The sequence below is a fragment of the Cyanistes caeruleus genome, chromosome 17, assembly GCF_971803275.1.
Source record: "Cyanistes caeruleus chromosome 17, bCyaCae1.hap1.1, whole genome shotgun sequence".
Taxonomy (NCBI): domain Eukaryota; kingdom Metazoa; phylum Chordata; class Aves; order Passeriformes; family Paridae; genus Cyanistes; species Cyanistes caeruleus.
The window spans coordinates 5579490-5595487 of NC_141717.1; the positions used below are offsets into that span (position 1 = coordinate 5579490).

Sequence of the window (15998 nt, forward strand, 5' to 3'; positions counted from 1 at the left end):
GGGAGAGCGTGCCCGTGAGGGGAGAGGGGACAGAGGTGTACATTTCAGCAGCTCTTATTGCCCTTTGGTAGCCAGCTCTTGGTTTTCTTCCAAACCAAGACTGTGAATGAGACATGGAGTTCTGTAAGATGAAAGTCCAGGCAGGGTTTAACACGCGTCCCATAGGTTCTGCTGTGGGCAAGATACATAATATTATTTATTACTGGTTTGGAGCCTCAAATGCAGTACTGTGTCTGCAAATACCACATTGCTGAAGTAGAACCAAGCAGCAACTGAGCAGGAGGGCTCGTTGTGGGATTTGAGCTGCTTCAGTCCACAACAAAACAGGTTTGTTAGGCCAGGCTTAAATGCTGGTGAAGATTTGGGTTTTAAATTTGGAGTTTGACATCACCCTAGCTTTAATTTGTATTTCTAATCAGAGTTAGAAGACCAAAGGACTTCGTCAGTTGCTGTCTTTGCTAAATTAAGTATGTCCCACGTGGCAGCAGGTGAACACGAAGCAATGAGTAAAGGACAGTGGGTAGCTGGGGAGCTGTAACAGCGCAGGCACGGATTCCCATCGGGGTTAGGCAAGAGGCTCTGCTCTGCTGCCCTTGTCCGCGGTGGCCCAGGGAGCAGGCCCAGGGAGCAGGAGCAGGGGGACGCGGTGCAGGCGGAGAGGAGCGGAGGGCGGGCAGTCCCTCACCGAGGGGGCACCAGCCGCCCGGACCCGCCGGCCCTGAGGGTCCCGCCGGCCCCGCCCCTCCCGCGGGGCGGGCCCCGGCCGCGCTCTCCCATTGGCCACGGCGGGCGCGGGGCCGCGGGCGGCGGGGCCGATTGGCTGCGCCGCGCAGGGCGGGCGGGGCGCGGCGGGGCCGGCGGGAGCACGGCCGGCCCAGCCCGGCCCGGCCCAGCCCAGCCCAGCCCAGCGCAGCGCAGCCCGGCGCGGCCGCCGCAGGACGCGCAGCCCGCACCTCCCGGTGAGCGCCCGAACCGCGCGGGGCCGCGGACGGGCCGCTGTCCTCGCCGCCCTTCGCTCCCGCCCGACAGGGGACTCCCCGCGGGCCTCCATCCCCGCAGACAGCGGTGCCCGCGTTGCCGGGGCAGCCCCGCGTCCCCCGCCGCTCGCTGATGCCCTTCCGCCGAGTTCCCGGCGCGGCGCACCCTGCGGGGAGCGGGGCGGCGCCGGGCCGCGACCGCGGGGCTTCCGCTGCCGGGCGGGGGCTGCGGGGGCTGCGGGGGCCGGCGCCGTCCTGCCCGCTCGGGGGGCCCTGCCCTGCCGGAGCCGAGCGTGCGGCTGGACCCCGGCGGGGCCCGGCGCCGTCCCCGGGGACCGCGGAGCGCAGGCGGGTTCGTGGGTCCCCGCGCGTTCGGCCGCACCGCGAGGCGGGTCTGGGATGCTCCGTGCCCCGGCAGCAGCACCGCCGACAGGCGGGTGGGCCCCGGCACGGACCTGCGGCGTGGAGAGGGCGGCAAAGGGAACGGGAGGGCACAAGAGCCGTGAGGAAACAGCTGCGAAGCGGGGGGAGAGCGGCGCTGGCTGGGCGTGCGGGGCGCCCCTGGCTCTGAGGTGTTGCAGGCAGCTGAGTAATGGTGTTAGTGGAGGCCTGGTGCTGCCCTTCGGCCGAGCTTCAGCTGGGCTATTCAGTTTCCTGTTCTCCAGCTGGTGCTGGTGATGCAAAACCCAAGCCAATACCTCATGCTTTGGTTTGATACATCCTTAGCATCACTTGCCTTACAGTGCTTCAAGTAATCTGGGGCTCTTACATTGCCTCTGCCTAGCTTGGCATTTGACTCTGTGGTTCTCCGTCTCTGTTTATGAAATAAACAGAGAAGGAAACGATATGCAAAGAAACTGAGCTACTGTGGGAGATTTCCAAGTAATTTTGTAATCAGTAATGAATGTTCAGGCTTACAAATACTGGATTTTGCCCTACAGTTCAAAGGCATAGTTGATGGGTATGGGCTCTGGGCTCTTAAAAGGGTCTTGCTCGTGTAATTTGAAGCAAGTAATTTGGTAAAGGTTGAAAGACAACTGGTATAAAAGGAGAATAATAGTGGGGTTGCCTTCTGGAAGCTCTACAGTAACAAAATTACCTACTGAATCCTGTTATTTTCTGGTTATTGCGTTATAAATTGAATTGACAGTTTTGCAGCGCTCGTTGCATTGGTTTTTTGTTGTAATTGTCTTTTCTATAGTGTGAGTATTGGGCAAATTCTGTCTGAGGGGCAGTTTGTCTTCTCTAGCTGGAGTTACAAATACAGACTTGGAGGTCAGTGATTCAAATGCTGGCTCACAGCTCACCACAGTGAAGCACAGCACATGCAAAGAAGGAAATACCTGGATTTTGTAGTGTTTCTCATGCTTAATGTTTAAAGCACTCCTCAAACATCACTGGTCTGACTGTACAGACAGGGAAGCTGATAGAGGGAAAGAAAGCTGTTACTGCAATTTACATGCTGGGTAGCCTTGTGGACAGGGAATCAGTGTTCAGGTCTTCTGTGTCTGCAGTCTGTGTGTGGCTCCTCCTGGACAATCCCAAGTGCAGAGGACAGTGGTTCAGAGATCTGCAGATGAATGGAGACCTGAGTCAGTGAATGTGCCGTGTTCTTAGACAAGCTGACCTCTTGTAAAATACGTGTGGAAAAAAGCAATGAAACTATTTTATTAGTCTTTTATTAGGCTTTTAGTCTTCTGAGGGATGACAGCCTCAGAGACATACTGTACAGTGAGGTGTCTTGTGCATCCAGACACAAAGTAAACTCCAATAAGTGGATAAAATTTGGTATTTATGCCCAGAGGCAGCAAGAAAGCACAGCGTGCAAATAAACACCAAACAAATCAGTAGGTGTCCTGCTGGCAGCTGTGTCATTGGGCAAGGAGAATGTCCTGATCTGGATTTTTTAATAAGCAGGGAGAAATTCAGATTCTTGCCTGCCATGCATATGTTCATACATACCAGCTCTTGCTGCCCCTGCCAGCAGCTTGGGGGTCTCTGGGTGGTTGCCTTTGCCCTGCCTGTGTGTGCAGGTGCAGCTGCACAGGCACCACTCCTGCCCTGGGAAGTGCAGAATCTTCCTCTGGGGTTGTGCTCTGGGTGTTGGGCCTGAATTAAAAAAGCTCAGGTGATGTCATGATGTACCTCTGCTACTGCTTAACCTCATAAATTCAGGGATTTTTAGGGTTCACAGGGTTAGAGTTCACAGCTGCTCTTAGGCAAGTTGGATCTGGTTCTTGGCTTCTGAGCTTTGTGTCATGAATTTGAGGACTGAGAGGCCATTCCAGAAACACTGTTAAAGTTTTGTCTGTTTCAGTTACAAATTAAATTCCCTTCCTTTCCTACCCAAATGAAAACAGCATGTAGAAGCATCTCAGCAAAAGAAGGCTGTTGAGTGGCAGTATGTGTATGTGCTAAATGAACAGGGTGGCACTCACTGTTGTGTCTCTATTGTAAAGAGACAACCCAGTTGTATCTTTAAATCTTGCTGGATTGGCTGTATACCAGAAACTTCAAATCAAATGGGGACTCTTTGAACTTGGATGAGTCTCTGTTGCTCTTGGCTTTGCCTTTGCCTTTGTCAGAGAAAGCAGGGAGGAGAAAAAAGGAATAGATCGTGAGTAATTCTTAGATTTCATGTAAGACCCTTCTCATTATTGTTTTCAAATGGGTTTTTTATTCCTACTTGTATGTTGCACCTTGTCTGTCTGTGTGCATGACTTTTGTTCAAGCAGGCTTCTCCAGTAAGTGCCTGTTCTTATTTTGCAGTTCTTTTTAAGCTCTTAAGAGTTTTTCAGGCATAGTGATAAGTCTGAATCAAACAGTGAGGTGTCTTATCCCATTTGAAAGAATAAGTAACTTAAAAGAGCTGGGTTCCATCAGAAGTAAAGCAGCTGGTGCTGACATGTAGGGAGCTGTGAAAGTACAGGTAAGTAATGCAAAAATGATACGTCAGGAGCAGTGAAGCTTAAAGACCAAGAATCCACCACACAGATAATTATCACTGTGGGCCCATTGCCTGGGGAAGGATGGATATGCTTTAAAAGTTACGTAACAGATTTATCTTTCCAGAAGCTGAAAACACCCTATTCTTTTTACAGATGGATTTGCTTTCAAATTTCTCTTCTTTATATACAGAAGCAGTTGCCTTAGGGGTCAGAGCTCCTACCAACTAAGAGTAGATAATTCTTCCAGCCGCTCTTCTGTAGCTTGAAAACCATCTCTGTCCCCTCTTGGTTTTCAGGATGTTGTGATTGTTTTATCATATCACGGTCCTGTTGCCTGAAATGACAGCTGTGGTCCAGAAAACAGAGAAAGTGGTATTTTTTAGCCATATGGTGTTTGTGCAAAAACAGTATTCTGGGGGTTTTCCAAAGCATGCAAAGTGTCTAAAACAGAGAATATTGTTGTAAACTATTTCTGCGGATTTCAGGCTCTCTTCTGATCTGTGGGAGTAAGGTTCTGTAGTGTATCCTTGTATTAAATTGTTTGTCTTTCAGAAAATATTTTACTCTTCATTTTCCATATTTAGCCTGTACTAGAAATTTAGTAAAAAAATGTGGTAGGAACCTTGCTTATGTGTTGCAGCTCTTGGTTGTGGGGAAGAAGCAGCTTGTCTTTCTTCTTGTCCGGTAGAGATACATCTGCTTGCAGCAGGGAGGATATTTTCAGATGGTATGAGTTTCTTTTTGAAAGGAAATCCCACTTTTTGCAGCATGAAGTTTAGGTTCTCTTTTCCTAGTTTGTGCATTTGCAGTACTTTGAATTTTGTGTGTGACAGCTTCTACGGCCGTAAATCCTGTTGTGGAAATGAATGCATGTCCTAGCAAGGGCTGGACAGTCATGGAATTATTTTATGGCACCAGCAAGGAGCTGATCTCATTAAGTGCCTTTGTGAAGGGTTAAGGTTGGGCACCTGCTGTGTCCAGAACACAGGTCTGCCCTAGTGGTGAACTCAGCTTCTATAAAATGATAAAGCTATGCTGTCCTGTTTGATGTGAGAAAGCACCAAAGTCACTCAACTAAAAGTACTGCCTTTAGTAAGTGAATGCTGCCAGCTTGAAGAAATGCAAACTTAGTTTTTCACACTTAATTCCCCTTTGTAATGTCTTCTGCCATTATTTCAGTGAACCTTTCTCAGATTTTATGCAGGAGATAAGGTATTTGTGTATGTATTATGCATTGTGTGAATGCAAACTCCTCCTTGGGGCTCTGGCTGAAAGGCAGTGTACTATAGAACTTCTGTGGCAAGGTGCAAGACACTTGAAGGCAGTAAAGCTTCAGACTTGGTGACTTTCCCATTTAGATTTTGTGATTTTCCTGAAATGCAACTTGGCATTGGCAGGGTGTGTTTACCTCCTTGTGACTCTTGGGAAACTTGGCAGTTTAAACACCAACATCTAGTTCTGCTGGTGTTTCTGGGAGATGTTCTGCAGCTTGCTAAAGAATTCATGTAAAAAGTCAGTATGTCTCAAATGCACTCCAGGTGACAGGATGAAGTGCCAAACTTACTGGTTTAGCTGTGTAGCTGTAATTCAGAGAGTAGAAAAAACTTCTAAACCTATCCCAGCTTTCTCTTACGTCAGACACTGTAAAATATTCCTTCTTCCAACAGGAATTTCCCTTGCTGTCTCCAAACAAAGTTCTGTTTTAATTTTACAAATGAAAATACATTGCTTTGCAGCTATTGTGCCCATTTATAATTCTGTTTTACTTAGGAATTTTTTAGCAATGGCCTCAAAATGTCTGAAGTTTGAAACCTGGCAAGTTCAAGTACCTTGAAAATTGGCTGGATAACAGCAAAGAAATTGGGCAATCCTTACCTGGCACCTGTTGGAATACATTAATCCAATTTAACCCTGGCCTGCTTGGGTTGTGACAATGTGCCTTTTCCAAGGTGTGGGCAGCTGGTGGAACCCGTATGAGGGTGACTGTTCTGGGAATGCATCCCTGAGATGTTTTCCCAAGCAGAAAGCTGTTCCTTTGCCTCAGGAAGGGGCTGCTGTTGTGGGAGAAACCTGTACGTGCTTCCTTTGGTTTACAGTGCATTTGTATTCTGTGCTGGCTTCTTTAGGGTGCCTTTTGCTGGGCCATGGAGAGGTTTGGGTTCAGATTCCTGTGGCAGTGTGCTCTCTGTTCCCCACAGACCATGTCACTGTCCCAGCTGTGTGGAGCTGGGACATCCAGCATGGATGATCCTGGAAGAGGGATCAGAGCTTCTCTCCTGCATTTCCTTTCATCTCTTCTGCTATCTTCATGTAACAATCACCACATTTCCTCTCCTGGAGCTTTTCAGCCTGCCTGCGGTGTCAGTGTGATGTTCTTTCCATTTCCTCTGCTCTTCCTACACAGCTTTCCAACCCTTGTGTTGATGGTGTCTCAGATCTGTTTTAAGAGCTCCTGGTCCTACATGTCAGCTTTAAAAACAGATGTTTCTGCCTAGAAGACCATTACAGCTCTGCAGGAGGCACGGCAGAACATGCACTGTGCTGCTGGGTGAAGGAGCTGCTGGTGTGAACGGGAAGCTGGCAGGGGGACAGGGTGAGCTGGGGGAAGCAGCAGTGGGAGAGGTGCTGCCCTGCCCACGGTGTCAGTGGACAGCTCAGCCTGGAGAACACAGCTGCCTTTGGGTGGAATGTTTAGAGGAAACTTGGAAAAGTGTTACCCAAGAGTGTGGATTGCCAGCACGAGGTTTTCTTTCTAGTTGTTTGCTGGGGGTTATTCAGGGCTTTTTTTTCCCCCCTCCCCTTGTAACCTTGGTTCCATCACTGGTTTCTCACAGAACAGAGCAGTGGGTGTTGGGAAAACACATAAATTAGTGATGATGTTTTTGTGGTGTCCTATTTTTGATGTTTGGGTCAATTTTAAAGCATCCAGATTCCATCAGTAAGCCTTGCACTGGGCAAAGCACAGGGCAGCAAGTTCCTCATGGAAATTTCTTCCCAGTGCTGGCTGATTTCATGCTGTCTTTGTTGCCTGTACTTTCAATATAAAATCACCCCTTCCTCTTTCCTCCTAGCAAATGAACAGCCCTACAGATTTTTTTCACAAGAGAGACCACCTCTTGCCCTTCCCGGCCTTTTCCTTTCTGAATGAGGTAGTTTTCCTTTCTGAATGAGGTAGTGCAGGAATACAGGCTTCAGAAGCCTTTGAGGAAAACAGGAAAAGAAAATTAGTTTGCAGGGAAAGGAAAGAATAATAACCCTCATTTGTATTTGTAACTCATCAAGCTCAATTTTGATTAAAGACTGAACATCACCACAGAATGCCAGTTTTGGCTTCCTCTTTCAGTGAAAGATGAAGTGTGTGGGGGTTCTTGGCAGCATCTCTTGACAGCAAACACAACTGAAATCAAATCATATATTTTAATTGGTCTGGCAATGCTACAGGAATGTGTATAAGTAACATAAATATAATGAAAATCAAGTATTTTAAATAAACTTGGTGTAATCTAATAGTAATATTTTCTGTTTGTATTATGCTTCCTCCCAATTTGTCTGTCAGGTTCCTTCTCAAATAATGGAAACCAGCCATCTTGTTCTCTGTTAACTCTCTTTCCACATCTGTCATGAATTCCACATTTTTTTCAAGGTTCTTGCTTCATATTGATGTTGATATGTTCACCAAAAAAAATTAGGATACTGGGAGCAGGATGGAGATAGTGAGTTTGTACTGAAACATTTTTAATGGCTCCCACTGTGTATATGTGATTATATAAATTATTGCCTCAGTGGGAATTAGAGAACACGGCAGGTAAAAAAGCTGTTAGAAGTCAAACCAAACTGCTCTGGACAGATTTCAAGCACAAGATGCTTTATGGCAACAGGCCAGAGGGTAATCCTGCCATAGGGTGCTGTGGCCAGGCTACAAACCATGACTTCTCCATCCTTAACAGCCTCATCACTTCAGACAAAGCTGAGCACTCTGCCACTGATGGGCCCCTGTGAAGGATGGGATTTACCTTTATATGGACTGAGCTGCAGGTGTGAGGGATGGGAGTTACCTTTATATGGACTGAACTGCAGGTGTGAGGGATGGGATTTACCTGTATGGACTGAGCTGCAGGTGTGAGGGATGGGAGTTACCTTTATATGGACTGAGCTGCAGGTGTGAGGGATGGGATTTACCTGTATGGACTGAACTGCAGGTGTGAGGGATGGGATTTACCTGTATGGACTGAACTGCAGGTGTGAGGGATGGGATTTACCTGTATGGACTGAACTGCAGGTGTGAGGGATGGGATTTACCTGTATGGACTGAACTGCAGGTGTGAGGGATGGGATTTACCTGTATGGACTGAACTGCAGGTGTGAGGGATGGGATTTACCTGTATGGACTGAACTGCAGGTGTGAGGGATGGGATTTACCTGTATGGACTGAACTGCAGGTGTGAGGGATGGGAGTTACCTTTATATGGACTGAGCTGCCATTCACTGTCATGTTCTCCCCTCTCAGCTCCAGTATAAAGCAAGCCTTGTTTTTTTTGCTCCACAGCTATTGCTGCAATGCAGCTTCCTGGAGAGAGAAATAGGATTACACAATCAGAGTGTGCTGGTGGAGGTAGGAAAGCAGAGGATGAGCTGGGCTCGGATGAACTCCACACTCCTTGTTTGCAGGGTGGTTTTATCAGGTAATGGATCTACAGGGGAGCAGATCTTTGTTTGTTCTGTGGTTTGGGCACTGGGTGTTGGAAGGGGCTGCTGGAATGTGATGCTTCTGCCTTGGCTGTTGTGAAAAGCAGCTGAAGCAGAACATAGGAAGAGCTGGTTAGTGTTAAAAAGGGAGGGAGTAGAGGCAAGTGGAGACAATGACAAGCAGTGCTAGGGGCTGGATTCATGTCATAGGGCCTTTGACTAGGAAGGTCTTTACCCATTGCAGCAACAATCTGTGCACTGCAGTAACTGTCACTGACAAATCTTGTGCTTTTCTTCTTTCAATAATGAAATTCAAATGCCATTTCCTTTTAGAAAGAAGACACTGCTTGCCTAATTTCTCATCAGTATTTTTTTTTAACTTGGCCAAGAAGGTGAATGGAAAACACCTCTTGTTTCTGATGCAGGCTGTAGAATTCCTGCTGTTCGTTTATTCATTCAAATTGGACCATTACCTGATTGTGCATCAGTTTATTGGAGTTTGTTGTTTTCCTTGTAGATTTTGGTGTAGTGGGAGGCTTGGTTCAATCAAAATGGTAAGACTGGCTATGACCGTGGGTTCCATGGGTAGGTGATGTTTCAACGGGGAGTCAAGCATGGTGGCTTCTCAGGGTGGACTTCTTGTTCCTCACACTGCTTGATAGTTTCCTTTCACTGCTTTGCTCTGAGCTGAACCTGTGACTCCACTGGAGACCAAGAAGGGTTTGGTGATATTACTTCCCCAAATTAGGAATCTCTCTGGTGTGGATGGAAGCAGGTGGCAGGAAAGTTAGCTCAGAGTAGGGTTCTTCAGAAAAGAAGCTCAGAAGGTGCTACTACCCAGCAAACCCAAGGCTGGTTGCATTATTTTGGGATGCAGCACTTGCATAAAGTTGTTTTTTTTTTCCCAGAAAATATACAGAGAAAGTGAGTTCCAGAGTGTTCTGATAAATGATAGGAAATGGCTCACAGTTTCACTTTTGTTGTTCAAAACAGAAAAGAGAGGAGAAAGGAGCTGTTTGTTATATCAGGTCAAAATCCACATGCAGCCTTGCATAACTGGTCCTCTGCTCTGGCTGGTGAGCAAGATTAGCAGGCTTGCAGCCACATTCCTCTCATCTCTTGCGAAACTCCAGCCTGTGAATATCTTTTATTTATTGTCACTAGTTAACAGCAAAGAGGGAAAAGGGACAGCTTAAGATGATATTGACACTAACAAAGCACATGATGTATTTTCTGTGAAGAATTACCTGATTACTGATAAATCCTGCAATTGCATCCATCTGGTGAAAACCCTGACTTTATGAAGGAGAAGGGAAATTTGCTGTTCTTTTCCTGAGCTTCTGTGACAGTGCCCTCTTGAGAGAGGTTAAGTACCGGTGAGGGCAGCACTCTGAAGGGAACCACTCGCTGTCCCATTGTGCTAATGCTGCTTACTTTTATAAGCCACCCTTAGGAAGATAAACATCTCCCACAGAAGGTTTTTGTTAAATAAATAAACAAGATGTTTAACCTAACTACTAGCTCGTTATAACATCCTGATTGTACTCATCCTGGAATAGTTATCCTGGTTTTGTTTTCCCACTGTTTATGGAGCCTCTCTTAACATCACAGTTATACAAGGCATCCTTCATCAGTTTCTAGATTCCAGGTCCCTCTCCTCTTACCCCAACAAGTAAGCTGGACTTGCTCAGTATAAGAACTTCTGTAAAGGTTTGTCCAAATCTTCATGGAAGTTTTCTCAAAACTGGTCAACACTTTTTAACTACCCACATGTGGTGCATAAAATCTCCACTTGGATGTGCAGACTGAAGAGTAGAGCCCAGTTCCTTATGGGTATCAGTGTTACCATGAGAGCTGAGGGTGCAGTAGGGATGTACCTTGATGAGCCTTCACCAGAGAGTTTAGCCATTAGCACACTTAGTAAGGTCCAATTTGTCTCCTCAAATTTGTATCCAGGTATTCAGTACCTGTGTGATAATGCAGCAGATTCATTAGTTTGGCTAAACAGGCAATATGTAAGGAGTAAATAAGCAATATGTAAGGAGTAAATAAGTGCTGTTTGTGCAGCAGCCTTGTGGATTTTTTTAGTGGGTAATTTTTCAGGTTTTGATCACCTGAGAGTCTTCCAGTTCCCAGTTTTTCTACCTTGCCATTAATTCAGCAGAGTTCTTTGGCTCATTCCCAACTCTAGTTTTTGTGAATGGGCCCAGTGAAGTAAAAGGGACCACTCGAGAAACATGTATCTTGCTGAATCAGATTGGCACTAGTTTCTTTCTCCATCTGGAGCCCAAAAATAATGTTCTAAACATACTAGGGAATTTAGTAACAGTCTTTTTAACATTGTGTACATATCTGTGTTTCCTGAACTGATTTGAAAACTTCCCAACTGCTGTTCCTTTTTACCTATTGCCTGAATAAACAGAAAATAATAGGACTTTTGTATAGTAGAATTGCACAGTAATTCCTCCATTCCTTTCCTTCTGAATGTGAAGTTCTCATGTTTAATGGGAATTAAAGCAGTTGACATGAAGAGCAGAGGGGGTGATCCCCTGTCCCTGGGTCAGTGTGAGTTACAGCAGTGAATGATTAGCGAGTAGTGCAGGTGCAGTTCAGGTGTGCCCTGCACATGTGCAACCTCTGACTTTTTCAAGCTCAACATCTGCCCACCAAATGAAATCCCTGCAGTTAGTGATTTTGATTGTGCTGAATTCCACTCTGTTCATGAGCCTTTTAACTTCTTTCACAAAAGAAAAACTGCCTCTCTACATGGAGCATAAAGTTACTGGATGTGCTAGGATAGGAAGCAGCTTTCCGGCCAGCCACAGGCTGGAAAGATGCAGTGTGCTGGCTTTCTCACAAAGCTAAGCAATCCCAGTTGTCCTTTTAATTTTGTTTTGCCCTTCATGGTAATCCTCTTTGGCCAAATAAGATCTTTATCCTACTGTCTGCAAATCATTTGCTCAGATTTTTCTAATTAACTTGGGGTCAACATTTATATAGTCTTACTTTGTTTCCTTGCAGCTGCATGGAAATACTTTTTAATGTATTTTAAGGTGAACCTGGTGATTACTGCTCACAATACCTTCAAGTTGATATGACACTCCAGCTTGTGCTATATTCCTTCTCCAGATACAAGCCCTTAAGAGAGGCACTGATTTCCCTCTTCATGCAGGTTTAGGATCCTGCTGTCGAGTCTTGTGGCACCTCTGTTTTTTGAAGGAGCCCTGAGACAAGTGCTGAGTATCCAGCATGCTTTGCTCTCTGCTTTGTGATACTCATGTGTTTTGTTCCCATTTCTTGCAGACATGTATGACATTTAGGGTTTTGACATCTTGTCTCTACCCTGGAGCTGCTATTTCTGAATGCTGAATTCTTCTCAAGTACTGTAGCTGCATTGTTTGAACTGCTTTGTTTTTCTTAACAAAGTGTAGCAGATGCTTTCTAGGATGTGAGGCTGGGGTCAAGGAGGGCTCTAGAGTTGCTTCTGGAGGAATTTGTCATCATTTGCAATGAAATGCACTGATAACATAGAATTCCAGTATTTTCCATAAAAACAAAATATCTTTGATATTAAACATGTGCTTTTACTTGGTGTTGTGGACCAGCCTGGCCAGAATCTAATTCCCATTTTGTTTTCTATCACCATCATGTATTTCAAAAGGATGTTTGTAGCATTGGTACACAGCAATATACTAACAGTTGGTTCTGCTGAAGCTGGAGATTACACAATTCTTCACTGTTAGGAGGCAATGAGTGAGTCTTCCCTTGACAACTGCAAATCAGAGCAGAATGTGATGTGCCACATCCTTTCTGATGACAGACTGTTCAAATAGATTTCATTACTACTATTCTCTTGATTAAATCAAATGCAAGTCCATGGGTTTTTTTTTTACAGCTCCCACTTTTGTGAACTGCACAGTTTTAATACATCTTAGATAAATTTTTCATAATTATAGTTGCTTCAAATCATTGACATGGGACTCCTAAGTTTTTTGCCCTGCAACAGGACTTAAATAGTCATTGTCATCATCTTTGTGCATCCAGCCTGCCAGGCAGGGTAGTTGTGGGTATGGAGGGATGAAAGCAGCCATACAGAACAGCAAGAATTTTGAACTGCCACAGGAAGTGGCAGTTTGGTGTTAAGCCATTTGATGCAAGGGTTAAGCAAAAGAAATCCACTACAAATAAAAGTTTACAACAGAGTTGTTGTTGCTCTGCAGGATGGGTTTCCAAGCAGTTGGACGTGACATGACTCAGCATGATGGGGCACTGTGCTGACTGGAGTCTCTAGATGATGTTGCTGTATAACTTGTTAGCACTTTGCAGCACAAAGTACTTTTCATCCAGCTTCATTTTGTTTAATGAGTTTAGCCTCACATCATCCAAGGGAACATTCAGCAGAGGCACAAGAACCTCAGTCTTCCTTAGGAGCTATAATCCTGATTATTACTACACTGAATAAGTGTAATAATAAATCACTTACATGGTGAATTGCTCTTCAATTAAGCACCTATAGTTTTTCTCAGTCCTTCCCCCTCTGCTCTGTGATGTGTATGTGCATTAACCATCTGTCTGAATAGGATTGTGGCACTTTCTGTGGTAAATTATCTAGCTAACAGGTTCAATTTAGAGCCACCAGTTTGTTCTAAAGACTAGTAACCAGTACAGGCCAGTTAAAATGTGTTGTTTACAGTCTGTGTATGTAATTAATAACGGATTTTAAATAATAAAGAAGGTGAGGGATGAGGTTTAGTTCTTATTTTGGATCAAATCAACTGATTGTTACGGGATCTGTCTTACACATAACTGCAGTTTGGCCTCCTTTCTTGACAGTACTCACATGAGATTCCAGGCTACAGTCTCCAGCAAAGGAGAAGGCAACCAGAACAGGATTAACCATGCTGGATTCTCTTCCTTGTTGGTGTTAGTGGCATTTTGATTGGCAGCTTGTCTGGATGCTGATCAATTATCCATTTTGTGTAAAAATGCTCTGGGAAACAACACGGTGACTTGAAAACTTGTGCTCCTGCAATGGGTGTAAATGGGTTGTGTGGATGTTGGTGTGTGAATGACCTGGGCCAGATAGTGGTGCAAGGGAGACACTGCAGAGTGTGTCTGCTCTGCCTGAACGGCTTTGTCCCTCGCTGTTCCTGTGTTAGCACAATGACCATCAAACCAGCCACCCCAACCGAACCAGTATTGCTGCTGTGGCTGCTCTGAGAGAAGGGGCAGAAGGAAGTGTGGTGCTGCAGGAGCAGCACATGCTGGAGCCACTCAGTTGCCAGGGACATTATCTGCCTCCTGTAAGCATCACATCTTCCATCTTTGTCCCTTGCTGCTGCTATCTGTCCTTGCCTCTGCCTGCCTCAGGCCCTTCCTTGCGCCTGACTCGGCTCGTGCTGAGCCAGCAGCAAAGTCTGGGGCTCGTTCTGGCTGCTCCCTCGTCTGTCCCCTTGCAGATGGGGTGCAACACTGAACCCTGTGCTGAGGCAGCATCCTGCCCAAGTGTTGCATCCCAAAGCTGGAGCCTGCAGAGCCTGAATTGGGAGCCCAGCTTGGATCTCGTGCCTGGCTCCCTGCTGCACTGCAGCCCTGCCTGTTGGGGGGCACGAGCTCCCCCTCCTCTCCTTTAGCTGTTTTAATGCTCTGATTACTGAAGTGGGTAAGTCACCACCTCGCTTGTAATAATTACAGATTTCCTCTGTGATTTTTCACTCGTCGGTTGCCACAGCAACTGTGCAGTGGCTCTGCCGAAATGCTGTCACAGGGATTTAAATCTGAAGCGGCTCAGCCTCTCTGCGTTCTGGCGCATCTTCCCTCTTGCCCCCCCGGCACCATGGCAACCTGGTGATGGTAGCCCAGCCTCGGCCATGGCACCCTGTGCTGCTTTTCCCTGCATCCCTGTGCCTGAAGGGATCCTGCTGGTGTTCTGTGGGTGTCCACATCCCCCCATTGCCATCAGGAGCAGTGTGCAGCGGGAGGTGCCGCTGGGATGCGTGCTGCCTGCTGTGCTGCCTGCGCACCACCTGAAGGGAATGAACCAAACCAAGGTTATTTTGTGACAGTGATGTGCCTGGGTCTCACCCTCAGGATATTTGCAAACCAGAGTAAAAGTAAGGGGTTTAGGGACAAAGCCTGTTCTTCAACTTCCACAATTGTTGGAAAGTAGGGAGCCATTTCAAACCTTATCACAGTCTGGCTCTGCGTCTCAGAATTTGTTTTCAGAAAGCTGCCGAGGAGGCTTTCGGATGAACCCGGACGCCCACATTCCAGAGACAGATGCTCTCAGGTCTGAGGCGAGTCGGGTGTTCCTCTCTGCTGGCTTTGGCTGAGCACAGGCTGTAGCTGCCAGGAGCTGGTTCCATTAACCTCCATTAACTGGGGCATCCCCCCAGCCGAGCTGCGGGGCTGCGGCGCAGGGCTTCCTCTGGGTGATGCCTGTCCCCGCTGCGCGGCTGCTGGAAGGAGCTGGCAGTGATGGCATTCCTCACCAGCACAACCAGCAGCAGCCTGCGCTGAAGGGAGGCACACAGTGAATCAGGGAGCAGCATTTCCAACCCAGGAGCTGGCTGTGGGGAGCCTGGGAGCAGCACTTCCAACGGGAGAGCTGGAGTTTGCGTCCGAGTCCTGTAAGTGCCTTTGCCGTGTGCCCGCGGGCGGTGGGGTGGGCACAGCAGCCGGCCACGCTGCACACTCTGCCCAGAGGGGAACGTGGGGATTTGTGTTTGAGCAGCTGTGTGTGTGTGTTGTTACAGTGTCCCTGCCATGGATGCGCAGGGATAGCTGCTCCTGGTTTGTTTTCTGGACCCCTTGTACAGGAAATCTCCTGCATGGCTCTGCTTTTCCATGTCCTCAGCTGGAATGGGGGTCACCTTGAGAAACCAGAGCTCTCGCCCTGGCTTAAGATGTTTCCCTTGGTTTGGTGCAGGCTGTCTCCAAATGAGCTATTTTATGCCTTATGACACAGGAAAATAAATTGTGCTTTTATTTGATGCTATTTATCTATCTGTTTTCCTGACCTCTGAGGAGGCAGCAGTAAGATGCTAGGATTAAAATCTTACAAGGAATATAACTGAATTTCATTGGAAATACCACTTGAGGGTATTTTGCAATACTTTAATTTTTTCAAAACTACAAAATGCTTGTGGAGCAACTAATGTGAAAAGCACGGCTGTGCAGTAATTTGTTTAATCCATTGTGAGCTGGGCTGTTTTGGTCTGGGAAACGTGTGGAAATGCACAGGCATGGTTTGGATATATTATTGCTATCTGCATTTAAAATAATGGATTTAAAATATGCTTGAAGAGATGTTTTTATATGTACCTTGCATGTAAAGTTCACTGAAATATCAATGTGCAGGTTTTTTCAGGGGGAACTGCTAAAAAAT

At 46.5% G+C, this 15998-nt stretch overlaps 1 protein-coding gene across 8 annotated transcripts in view; it reads left to right on the top strand.

The window, feature by feature from the left end:
- Positions 1-15998, top strand: part of ABAT (4-aminobutyrate aminotransferase) — a 50196-nt gene continuing 34198 nt past the window's right edge. The window contains exons 1-2 of one of the 8 annotated variants that reach the window (XM_086855035.1): positions 1-327; positions 8472-8607. The gene's annotated coding sequence lies outside the window, so the exon portion shown is untranslated. Of the gene's footprint in view, positions 328-851; positions 960-3170; positions 3595-7871; positions 7961-8008; positions 8043-8295; positions 8365-8471; positions 8608-14711; positions 15241-15998 lie in introns of those variants that run through there. The other 7 variants (XM_086855034.1, XM_086855039.1, XM_086855040.1 and 4 more) reach the window with 7 other exon arrangements.